The 13,447-nt window shown below is 38.4% G+C and overlaps 1 long non-coding RNA gene across 2 annotated transcripts; it reads right to left on the bottom strand.

Annotated features, from left to right (window-relative positions):
* Nucleotides 1-1,400: 1,400 nt before the first annotated feature.
* On the bottom strand, nucleotides 1,401-12,006 carry LOC148874712 (uncharacterized). Of its 2 annotated transcripts, none has more exons than XR_016104781.1 (3): nucleotides 11,497-12,006; nucleotides 10,047-10,160; nucleotides 1,401-1,880 (listed from the first exon to the last, which is right to left on the bottom strand). It is a non-coding gene; the product is annotated as an uncharacterized LOC148874712 (long non-coding RNA). The 2 variants fall into 2 exon arrangements; XR_016104782.1 differs by having other exon boundaries at nucleotides 1,401-1,582.
* Between the last annotated feature and the right edge of the window lie 1,441 nt (nucleotides 12,007-13,447).

Raw genomic sequence — 13,447 nt, 5'->3', positions numbered from 1 at the left:
TTTGGTAAAGTGGTTACGCAATTGATTGGAGTAGCAGCACAAAATGCTAATTGGTTCATTCAAAAGATCTTTCTTTCTTTTTCAGTGAGTTGTAGATGGTTCATTCAAAGGACATTGAAAGTTTGATTTCTAAAAGAGACACTTGGCTTTTTTAATGCTTCCAATATGGTTGTAGTAGATATTTTGAAAGCATTAGACAGAATATTGTTGTAGTAGATATTTTGAAACAAAGGTTACAATTTTTTGGAGTGCAAATGCAAATTTGTATGCTGCAATAAAGTTGTGTTCCAGTTGATTGGTTGCTTCAGCAACTCATCACACCACATGTTGGCCCATGCAAAACTCATGCATGAGAACTCTACAACTCAACCTTTCTAGCTTATCTTCTTATTTTATCTTTATTTTTTTTGTACAATCCTAATCAAACATTAACTCTCTAGTGTTTTGATGAAAATACAATGTTCTTTTTATTCCCAACACTCGGTTTTGATCGTGGTATTAGAGCGTTAAGCTCTGAGTTCAATTATGGCCTCAAGAAATGATTTCCAATTAAACCGTTACAATTGAAGTTACAATTGGTGAGGATGTGAATAGTCCTTATTTTGTTCATCACTTAGATAGCCCTAGTGCAACATTGGTTACCACGCCCCCATAGGAGAGAACTATGCAACATGGTCACAAGTCATGGCAATGGCTTTATCAACCAAAAACAAACTCAGGTTTGTTGATGGTGCACAGGATTAATAAACCTGATCTCTCAGATCCTCTCTACAACTCCTATTTATAATCCAACAATATGGTATTATCTTGGATTCACTGCAACAAAAGACGACTATAGCAGCGTTTTTTTGTGCCGCTATATATCAGTTTATAGGCCGCTATATACTTATGGTGGCGTATTTGTGACGTATCGTTTTATGCCGCTAAAAACTATGTCGGTATAAGAAATAGCGGCATTTAGAGAAACACCACAGGAAACAATTCTATAGTAGCGTTTAATCCGTCAATAGCGGCATATGGGTATTCCACTATAAGTCTAAAAAATTAATTTATATATGTCTTTTGCAGCATATATAATTGCCACTATAAATATAACATCTATAGTGCATTTTATAAACACCACAATAACAATAACTGCCTATCATGGCGTTTATAAGCGCCACAATAGATCTATTTTAATGAACGTGTTGTGGCATTTGTAAGTGTCGCTATAGATCTATTTGATTGAACCTGTACTGGCGTTTATAACCGCTGCAATAGGTTTGTTTGGTTGAACCTATAGTGGCGTTTATAACTGCCACTATAAATAATTAAAACCTGTTTTATCAGCTATCATATTCAATATTAGAATCATTAAAAATCAGTAATTTTAAAACAAAATTCAGGAAAATAAATACTCATTTCAAATAGAATTCGTACATTTATATCTTAAAATAATATTTACACAAAAAAGGTATATTATAAATGTTAAATGAATTGTTCTAATACAAATGAAACTTCAAAAAACATATCAAAATATTAATCAAAAGACTTCATCCATCCATTGATCACTATTGCTCCTTGCGTAGTATGTAATATCAATCTACAAAAAAAATGCAAACTTTTGAGAGTCCACAGAATGTCTGTTACATCTAGCCATTTGAATTCAGCACCCAACTCTCATGCAGTCCTTTCTATTTCCTTGTAGCATTCTTGAGAGTCTACATAATATGTCTCATCTAGCCCAGGATAAAGGAATGCATAGAGTGTTGGAATCAGAAGTAGACACTTCATCCACTTAGAACATTACATGTAACACTGGTTGAAACCCCTTTTCACAAGTGGGTTTGAACTTTTTCCAGTTTTTCGTATCATGGAAAACTCGGCATACTACGCCAACTCTGTACAAGATTTAAACTAAGTAAGCAATATATAAGGACATGACTAAACTATACAATTCCACCTACAAGGGTACAACCTGTACCCATTCCTTACCGTACCCTAATATTTCATTCTACTGTGAAAAACTGGCATAGTATTAAAAACATATTGAAAGTGACTTAGAAAGCTTTAGCTCCTAAAGCGTTTTAGTTGTAATGCTTATTATCAGAGGACTCAAGGTGTGATAAGATCCAATGACAAAAAGTCTTCCATTTATAGTCCCTTGATGGGGGTAAGGTTCTAGTAAGATATTTGGAGTAAAAAAGGAGCACTTGCTTCTGGTTATCGTTGTTAGAACAACCTCCCTTCCTAAAAGAAACAAAGATGGGTTCATTTATTCATTCATTTGTTATTTGGACTCTCATAGAATCTGACCATTTTCTAGGAACTTCAAGAAAATGAAACCAATCAAATTACCAATCTTATTGAGCACTCCTAATATGCATTGATCTCTCCCTCATAATATAATAATAATCTCTAGTCACTGTGGCTTGCATAGTACTTTTCTTATAAATGACTTATTCTTTGAAGCTTTGTAAAAAAATGAAAAAGCCTCTCCAATTTTAACACAAAGGCTTTCTGAAGTTGCCAGCTATCCCAGTAGCACATCTAATTCAGTAATCAAGATAAAAAAGAATGAAAACTATGGTTATACATGCCAAATATGCAACTTTATAGAGAATGAGAAACCCATGTATGCATTTCCAATTATATTTGGAGATATATACTACAACCCATTATATTGGGGCAGAAAGAATGTTGGATTTTAATCTCATAAGAGATTAAATCCAATGGGTTTGATTGGTCAATTACATGAGAAATTGCACCTGTACACTTGTTTGAAAAAATCAGTTTTTTCTCTTACAAAAACCTAGTTTTGAACTTGTCCCACATTGGAAAATTATAAGTTTTGTTTTCAATATTTCAATAGGAGCTGATTTACACTCCTTAGAATTAGTAGAGGAGAGTATGGGGATTCGATACCGTGCAATGCGCGTGCACGCCTGTGCGTGCGTGTGTGTGGCGCAATGAGGCGCTTTAGAGGAGCACTTTGCTCGCACCCACGTGGCTTGCGATGGGCGGTTCTGGTTTTGGTACGTTGAAGACCGTTGATCACCATTGATGAGATCAACAGTCACGATTCGATCGGGTGTGATCAAGAGGCACAATTCAAAGTTAACAGTCACCAACTGTTAACAACTTTTTAAACAGTCACAATGGTTGAAATTGTGACTGTTCAAGGTGCCTTCTCTAAACCAGCACCTACATTTTCCTCATACCTCTTCACAAGTTATTTAAGGAGCATGAATCAGACTCCAAAAACACAATTTCGAAATTCACTATCTCTCTCTCTCTCTCAGTCCTGTCTGCTACAGTCTCACAGAAGGTTTCTTTGGAGACTCTTCAACTTTTCTAGTTGCAGATTCTCGCCCAAGGCTCTATTGTATCCTGGGAACGAATTTGCTTGTAACCCAATAGCAAACTCAGTAAAACTGAGTGGGGGCAAATAACATTCTAAAAACAGTGTCTTCAGACGCGCCTCAGAGCTTCTCCTCCTAAGTTACAGTGACCCCATCTTCACCAACATTTTTAGAACATTATTCTGCAATGGAGGCGGAAGCAAGCATGACTTCGATCAAAATGATGAACCAAGATCTTGTTCGACTAGACCAGTTCAATGGAGCAAATTTCAGTCGATGGCAAGACAAGATGATCTTCTTTCTGACCACACTGAAGCTATACTACCTGTTGGACCCGAATCTACAATCACTTCCTGAACCACTGACAAAGACTCTGAGAAACTAAAGAAGGAAAGAGCAAAACGGGAAGATGACTCACTTCTGTGCTGAGGACACATACTGAATGCCTTCTCAGACCGGCTCTACAACTTCTACAAGGAACTTGCATCTCCAAAAGAAATCTAGAAGGTCATCGAATTCAAATACAAGGTGCAAGAAGCAGGTACGAATAAGTATCTTATTGCAGAATACTTTGACTTCACCATGAACGACCATAAACCTATATTGGAGCAAGTTCATGAACTACAGGTGATAGTCAATAAAATTCGATCCCTTAACATCATCCTTCCTGAATCTTTCCAAGTGGGAGCAATCATTGCCAAACTTCCACCCTCTTGGAAGGATTACAGAAAAAAGCTTCTACACAAGGCTGAAGAACTTACCTTGGAGCAAATTCAGCAATACCTTCATATTGAAGAAGAGTCTCGAATTAGAGACAGTAGGGATAAGACCATGACCGGTATGCTGAACTCTAAGGTAAATTTTGTGGAAAACGAATCAAAGAAGACTAACCCTGCATTACAAGTAAAGAAGAAGGATGGGAACTTCAAAAGGAGCAACAACAAGAAAGGATCATGTTATGTTTGTGGAAAGAAGAGGCATTATGCCCGAGTCTGCCAACATCGGAAAAGCGGAACCAAGTCTGCAAACATGGTAGAAGACAATCTCGTGGTCATGATTACTAAAGTCAACATGGCAGAATCGTCTTCTGGATGCTGGTTTGATTTAGGCGCCACAGTCCATGTTTGTAAGGACAAGTCCTTATTCAAGACATATGAAGAAGTGACTGATGGCCAGGAGGTACAGATGAGAAACCAAACATGTGCCAAAGTTGTTGGAAGAGGCAACGTAGAGTTGAACTTCACCTCTGGAAAGACACTGACTCTCTTGAATGTTCTCCATGTTCTTGACATTAGAAAGAACTTGGTCTCAGTAAATCTTGTTTGTAAGAGAGGATTCAAAGTTGTCTTTGAATCTGACAAACTAATCATATCCAAGAATGGGATGTTTGTTCGAAAGGGATATGGTTGTAATGGTATGTTCAAATTAAGTATTAATGAAGGAAAAGTTTCTGCTTATATTGTTGATTCTTTCTCTTTATGGCATGATAGATTAGCACACTTGAATTTTAAATCCATAAAGAACATGAACAAACTAGGTATAATTGCTTACAGTAATGAATCAACTGGAAAATGTGAAATATGTGTAAAATCTAAAATGGCTAAAAAACCTTTCCCTAGTGTTGAGAGAAATTCTCAACTTCTAGAACTAATCCATTCTGACATCTGTGAACTTAATGGTGTATTAACTAGAGGAGGCAAGAGATACTTCATAACATTTATAGATGACTTTTCTAGGTACACCTATGTCTACCTTATGAGAACTAAGGATGAAGCCTTTGACATGTTTAAACTATATAAGACTGAAGTTGAAAATTAACTAGAAAAGAAAATTAAAATCCTTAGAAGTGATAGGGGTGTTGAATACTTTAAAAATGAGTTTAATTCTTTCTGTGAAGAATTTGGAATAATACATCAGTGTTCTGCTCTCTATACCCCTCAGCAGAATGGCCTGGCAGAAAGGAAAAATAGAACATTTACAGAAATGATAAACTGCATGTTGTTAAAAGCTAATGCACCCTTAAACCTGTGGGAGGAAGCACTCCTAACAGCCTGCCATTTACATAACATAATTGTTTCTAGAATTAATAACAAATGCTCATATGAATTATGGACAGGAAGAAAACCTAATTTAGCATATCTAAAAGTGTGGGGGTGCTTAGCATATTATAGAGTTCCATATCCTAAAAGAACCAAATTAGGACTTAGAGCTAAGAAAAGTATGTTTGTTGGATATGCAGAGCATAGCAAGGCCTATAGGCTTCTAGACTTAGAGTCCAACATAATAATTGAAATTAGAGATGTTGAATTCTTTGAAAATAAACTGTGTTCTGAACCTGTAGAAAATGAACACAGAAAATGACAGAGAAACTCAGATCTCAATACCTGTTGATAATAATGAAACTGAAAGAAGAAATGACACAACTATAACACCTACAATAGGACTTAGAAGAAGTCAAAGACAAAGAACAGAGAAACACTTAGGTTCTGATTTTATCTCTACTCAGTCAATTGTATTTTTGGTTAAGGCTGATAGAGAGAAGATTTTAAATAAAATACCCATTGTCTTAAACATTGAAAATGATCAAAAAACCTATAATGAGGCCATGACCTCTAGAGATGCTGCCTTTTGGAAGGAAGCTATAAATGATGAAATTGATTCAATAATGTTAAATAACACATGAGTACTAGTAGATCTGCATCCAGGATCAAAACCAATAAAATGTAAATGGGTGTTTAGAAGAAAATACAACATTGATGGAACTGTGCAAACTTTTAAGGCTAGATTGGTAGCCAAAGGATTTAGTCAAAAGGAGGAGATTGATTACTTTGACACCTATGCACCAGTGGCTAGAACAACTTCTATTAGAACACTTATAGCATTAGCATCCATTTATCACTTATCTATTCACCAAATGGATGTTAAAACTGCTTTATTAAATGATGATTTAAATGAAGAGGTTTACATGGAACAACTAGAAGGATTTGTTTTTCTTGAAAACGAGAAGAAAGTCTGTAAACTGGTTGAATCACTATATGGATTAAAACAAGCACCTAAACAGTGGCATGAGAAATTTGATTCTTGCATTCTACATTTTGGTTTTAAACATAATAGTGCCGATAGATGCATCTATGTTAGACAGTTTTGTATGCCCTTAGCTTCAATCTGATTTGATGTACTTTTGTTATTTAGTGAAAATAAATAAAGTGCATGTTTGATTCATGTTGTTTGGTTTAATTCTGTGTAAAACCCTAAAACTGGACATTTATAGAGACTCATGTTAGTTTTAAATGTTCACAGCCATTGGATAAGTCTGGGGAGATTTATCCTGCCAAGGCTGATGCTGATGTGCCACCAAGTGTTGGGATGGCCTGTCTCAGCCACCAGGGTAAGACCCGAGGCACATGTAGTATGGGATTACTTGAATCCTTGAACCGGACCAGATTTCCAGTCTTGCCCTAGACCTTGGAGATAGATGGGCAAAACTGGAAAATTACACCTGACCCCTAGACTCGATTATGACATTTCACTAGGTGTTGGATCAGGTTGCCTTTGATATGCCATTCAGTGAGATCTTTAGCGGGGATCAAAACCTGGGTATGTTGGGGCAGTTTGAGAATTCATCTGAGTGGGTGATCATAGTGACAGAATCAGCCACTTTGTCGGACAAAGGGTAATGATCGGGAATGCACTCTCTCTGATGGAAACCAAACTGCCGGCAGTTGATTTCAATCGTTGGAATTTTGTTTTGCAAAATTAATATATATATATATGTGTGTGTGTGTGTGTGTGTGCGGTTTCAAATTGTTTGCAAATGGTTTTAATTCCCGGGATCCATGTGAGAGGAGAGTGCGGCACTGTTCCTTGCAGCCGAGGGAGAGGTCCTCTCTTGTCGGGTAGTGCTTGATCATTAAGGGCTGAGAGGTTAAGTGTAAGACCATTGAGGATAATACCTGATGGGCTAATCTTGCACCTGCCCACAGTCCCTGGGTTTTTATAAGATGGCTTGGCCCAGGGACCACTTAATGTAAGTGTTGGGCCCATAGGGTCCATATGATGGACTCAAGGGGTTCATTGAGTTTTTCAGTGAATTCGGCTGGGCCTTGTTTTAGAGGCTGGGCCGAACCCATGTGGTTGGTGTGTAGATCAATGCTTGGGTCCCACGCCATACAAAGAAGCCCAACTGGGCAGCAGATTGGAAAGTAATTAGACACTGAACACTTAATGGGCCAAAAGCCCATTTCGAGGTGGGCTGATATGATCACCCATTAATGGGGCGAATTTGAGATTAAAGTTAGTAAAAGGATTGGGGCTTTAGCCTTATCCACTCTTAGAGACCAAATTCAAATTAGATTTGAATCTGGTAACCTCCTGATAAGATCAGGAGTAAGCTAACTCTATCTGCAAAAAGGATTAAGATTATCCTCTATCCAAATACTGATTTGGATTGGGATAACTCCTAATAAGGAGGTTTCTTAATCAAGAAGAAAGGAGGAGATTTCGAACCAAGAAAAATCGCAAGAAAGGTTCCTGCGAATTCAGATAAGATCTCATACTCTCCAGAAAAAGAAAAAAAAGCAGTTCAGCCTTTTTCGTTTTGGAGATCTCCTCCTGCCGCCGCCATCTGCCATTGCAAGATTAGATCTTTGCAGAAAAGAAAGTCAAGAAATCTGTTCTTGACATCAGTCTTGCAAGAAAGACTGAAAAAGATTCAGTGTTTAGTACTTCCAGAGGATTCTTGTGAAGGATCCAGTGTGTAGGATGCACCCTGCTGGTTCTGTTCCATTCACAACTGTGTCATCTTCAGCAAGAACGGATCTTGGAGCATTCTTTGGGCGTGAACACCAACTTTGTGAGATACTGCTTCTCCGGATCAGGTATATTCCTCCCATTTATCTTTTGGTATAGATCTGGTTTGATTATGGTTCAAGTAGGATCCTTGAATATTGTATTCTAAATTTAGGGAATATGATTCCCAGTTGAGAGAAGGTAGGAAATTTTTGAAATTCGCCCACCCATTCCGCAACCTTTATGGCATCCATTAGATGGATCCTACCATTCTTTCAGTGGTATCAGAGCCACAGGTTCAAATCTTGAACCAAAAGAAAATCAGATCTGCCCCTGCGCAGATGGATAGAAGGTGTTCTTTCAAGATATGACTATCAGAGCCACTCATTGGGAATGATGTAGGAATGTTGACTTTGGTCAAGGTATGACTATCACAGCAGTTCTCCATGAAAGATCTTGGAGAAGCTTCATACATACTGGGTCTTCGACATAAAACAGTGTTGTCCGTTATGATGAGAGGTTGAGATAAACTCTTAATAAAGTTCTGAAATGTGTCAAATAACGGAGCACATAGTGGAACTTCACCTATGTGAAAATAGAAGTGGTGCCGCTTCTCATGAGGGTTTGGGTTTGCTCTCGGGATTGTTCATTAAACCAGGAAAGAAGCACATGGCCATAATAGTGTTGAGCAAAATTTGAAACTCTTGTAGAGACTGAACATTTTTATGTGTATAGGTGTCTCCGGTCTGTCTTGAGAGTAGTTGGTTTAAGGTCTTACCACCAATAACTTTGACAAGGCTCTGAGATAACTATACTAATAAGAGGTTTAAGTTGATAAACACCTTTTGTATGCATAACTGTGTCATAGTAGTTTGGATTGAGAGAGAACTAAGTAATTGATCAATCAATGTGGGGGATTGTTGGATTTTAATCTCATAAGAGATTAAATCCAATGGGTTTGATTGGTCAATTACATGAGAAATTGCACCTGTACACTTGTTTGAAAAAATCAGTTTTTTCTCTTACAAAAACCCAGTTTTGAACTTGTCCCGCATTGGAAAATTATAAGTTTTGTTTTCAATATTTCAATAGGAGCTGATTTACACTCCTTAGAATTAGTAGAGGAGAGTATGGGGATTCGATACCGCGCACGCGTGTGCGCGCGTGTGTGTGGCGCAATGAGGCGCTTTAGAGGCGCACTTTGCTTGCACTTTGCTCGCACCCGCATGGCTTGCGATGGGTGGCTCTGGTTTTGGTACGTTGATGACCGTTGATCACCATTGATGAGATCAACGGTCATGATTCGATCGGGTGTGATCAAGAGGCACAATTCAAAGTTAACAGTCACCAACTGTTAACAACTTTTTAAACAGTCACAATGGTTGAAATTGTAACTGTTCAAGGTGCCTTCTCTAAACCAACACCTACCTTTTCCTCATACCTCTTCACAAGTTATTTAAGGAGCATGAATCAGACTCCAAAAACACAATTTCGAAATTCACTATCTCTCTCTCTCTCTCAGTCCTGTCTGTTACAGTCTCACAGAAGGTTTCTTTGGAGACTCTTCAACTTTGCTGGTTGCAGATTCTCGCCCAAGGCTCTATTGTATCATGGGAACGAATTTGCCTGTAACCCAATAGCAAACTCAGTAAAACTGAGTGGGGGCAAATAACATTGTAAAGACAGTATCTTCAAACGCGTCTCAAAGCTTCTCCTCCTTAGTTACAGTGACCTCATCTTCACCAACAAAAAGAATAAAAGAAAATAGTAGAAAAATTCAAACTTGATACAGAACTAACAACCAAATAAATTACAAATTGAAATTGGAAAAGAGAATACTAAAACAAATTAATCCTTAAAAGAATGACTATCGAAATCTTGCATGAGCAAATGTAGACGAAGAGGGAAGGAGCATACCTAAATGGAGAGCACCAAAGAGAATGGGCAGATGATGAAAAAGCTCTTGGTGTTCTTTCACGAGCAACAACTTCTAGCATCTAGCACGAGCAGTGAAGGAGATGTGCGCGGTTTCTAGCAAGAACAAAGGGAGACAAATTTAGGGAGAGACAAAGGAGATGCATGCGGTTTCTAGCAAGAATAGAGGGAGACGAGGTTAGGGAAAGAGGAAGGAGATGCTTGCCGTTTCTAGCAAGAACAGAGGGAAACGAAAAGGGAGACGAGGTTTGGGAGAGACGAAGGAGATGCGCACGGGAATGAAAGCTATTTTTCTTTTAGTATTCTCTTCAAGTTACGAATAATTTCTAACCATTGATTTCAACTAAAATAAATGGTTGAAATAAACCACAAATGTAGCGGCGTTTAATATTGTATTTTAAAGACACATGCATTACAATAAAATGCAATGAGTGGCGTTTTTAAAATGATTTAGCAGCAATTTAACATCTGCCACTTAAAATGTACGTACATATAACAGCTTTTATTTGGTGGCATTTTCAAAATATGCCACAAAAGATAATCAATAGCAGCAATAAACAAAATGCCACCATAAAAAACGCCGTTAGAGATGAAATTTGTTGTAGTGATTTTGAATGTTATACATCGAGATATCACCCATAGTGTTAAACGAATTTCTCATGGGATTAGATGATATATACTCTAATATGCAACCTCAAATATTCTTAGTGGATTTGCTTCCTACTATCGGAGAAAGCATACTCTTTGGTATTGCAAGACGAAGTTCACTGCCAATTACAATCTCATTAGATTTCTCATCATGAGAATGTAACTCTTGTCTCTCAATCCAATGAGACTGATTCCCATGGCGTAGCCAACATTGCCAGCTATGAACGTCTGAAAAATCCCCCCGACACTTCACTTCATGACTGAATTAATGGAGTTGCCACCCATCATAATACATTACTGGGAGTGATGGGTCTCCCGAAATTGCATTTGGTAAAATATTTTGGAGTTAATAGTGACTCCATACCATCCGGATAAGATAAGGCTATTCTGAGTAAGTTGAGAGAGAGGGGGAAGGGGTTATGCACCCCTCTCTCTTGTCAGTGTGAATACCAGATTTCCCTTTTTCTCTTGGAGTCGATGTGAAAATTTAGGTTCACCCTGATGTGGGAGGACTTGAAAGCTTCTCTCCTTTCCTCTAGACCAACCCCCTTTTGGACGTAGGGGTCTGAGCAAAAGGGTGAATTCTCACTCCTTTTCTATCGGACCCCCACCTTCGAACTCAGCTGATTGGTCTGAAGAGAGCAAAGAAATGCTTCAACCTCTCAGTCACTAAGGGAAGCACCGATTCTCACATCCAAACTTAAGCTTAGCACACAAAAACTAATTGGAAGAAAGAACTAATAAAAAAAGATAAGGATCAAGGAGATGAGGTAAAACATTTTACCTCATGTAACCTAAAACAATTGAAAATTCTTGGTTTGGGAACTTTGACTGGCTTGGACAGTCGTTGAATGGATACCTACGAAGATCTGAGAAAGTTGATGATGCAATGGGATTAATACGGCAACAACAATAGGCAAAATGGCATCTTCGACAACTAGGAATAGAACAGGAAGATTAGGTCAGCCTCTCTCTCTCTCTCTCTCTTGTTCGTTATCCATCTCCCTCTCTAGCTTAAACCCTCTTTCTCTCTCAAATCGTCTCTACCCTCTATCTCCGCTTTTCTCTCTTTCTCAACTTGATCACCCCTTTCCTCTTCTGTCTACCTTCCTTTCTTAGTTTTCTCTCTTTCGATTCTCAGAAAAATGGGATAGCTCTCTCTCGCCTCTTCTTCCTCTCTCTCTCTCTCTCTCTCTCTCTCAAAAATTTTTATTCTCACCCTCTCTCTTTCTCTTGAAATTTTCTGCTATCATCCGACCCCTTACTCCTCCCCTTCGACCTCTTACCGACCCCCTTTTCTTGAGAAGGGAGCTTCCTATTTATAATAGGAAGGAAGGGAAGGTTGTGCCAACTCTCAAGATGGAGGGGGTTTTCAGTAAGTTAGGGTTTAAAAGGGTATTTTCATGATTTTTTGGGATAAATTGATAATTTGGTGTGAGGGGTATTTTAGGAATTTGGAAAAGGGTATTTTGGTAATTTTGGGTAAGGGGGGTTTTGGTAACTTTTGGAAGATAGGGTAATTTGGGAATTGATCCAAGGGGTAATTTGGGTAATCTGGTCTAGGGTATTTTGGTAATTTGGAAAGATGGTAATTTGGGAATTAGGTTAGGTGTATCTTGGTAATTTGGCCTAGGGCATTTTGGGAATTGGGAATTTAGGGTAGGAGGGGAGTTTTGGATATTTGAAATAAAGGGTATTTTGGTAATTTTGGTCAAGGGGGTGGGTATTTTAGGAATTTGGCCAAGGGGGTATTTTGGTAATTGGTCCAATCGGTATTTTGGGAATTTTGTGCAAGGGGTAATTTGTGAATTTGGTGTGGGGTAATTTGGGAATTTAGGAGGGATTTTGGTAATTAGTCCAAGGGGTATTTTGGAAAGTTGGTGCAAGGGGTAATTTGGGAATTTGATCAAGGGGTACTTTGGTAGTTTTGAGGAAATGGGTCAAACTGGGTCTTTTGGTTCAATGGTGGGGATTTTTGGGCCATCAAATGGAGGGTTGAGATGGGTTTGACCGTGGAGTGGGGTTGAAAAGGAATCTTTTCTTAATGGATGGGTGAACAGAGGAATTTTGAGTTCAAATTCATGGGTATGTGTGTTTGGGAGATGTTGTGTCTGATCTAATGGCTAAGGTGTAAGTGGGGGTTGATCAGGGCCATCGGATAGGTATAGGGCAGGTTTAATGGTGGATTTAAGGGATCTTGGGGTGAAATTCGGGATTTTTGTATTTTTTGGTGTTTCGGAGATATTGGAAGTGTTTGAGGTAAATTGGAGGTTCAGGCGGTGGACCGAGCAAAAATCGGGTGTTGATAGCTGCCCCTCTTTGTTGTGAGGTAGGAAACTACGAGGGCCTTTGGTGTTATAAAGGGTTTTGATGCCGTAACGGACTTTAATGTCACAAGGGACTTTGACGCCGTGAGGGACTGATACTGATATGATTCAAATGAGATTCACATAACTTCTATGTGCGTTAAGCTGCAAAACATTGATACTTTGTCGCGAGGGACTTTAGTGCCATGAAGGGCTTTGGTGTCATAACAGGCTTTAATGCCATAAGGGACTTTGATGCCGCGAGGGACTTTGATACTAATATAATTCAAATGAGATTTTCATGATTTAAATAGATAAATTCTATGTGCATTAAGCCGTCAAACATTAATGCTCTACCGCGAGGGACTTTAGTGCCATGAAGGGCTTTGGCGCTATAATGGACTTTAATGCCACAAGGGACTTTGATAT

The sequence above is a fragment of the Nelumbo lutea genome, chromosome 1, assembly GCF_056320005.1.
Source record: "Nelumbo lutea isolate HS-2025 chromosome 1, American lotus-T2T, whole genome shotgun sequence".
Taxonomy (NCBI): Eukaryota; Viridiplantae; Streptophyta; class Magnoliopsida; order Proteales; family Nelumbonaceae; genus Nelumbo; species Nelumbo lutea.
This window is presented reverse-complemented; position numbering and strand designations above follow the sequence as displayed.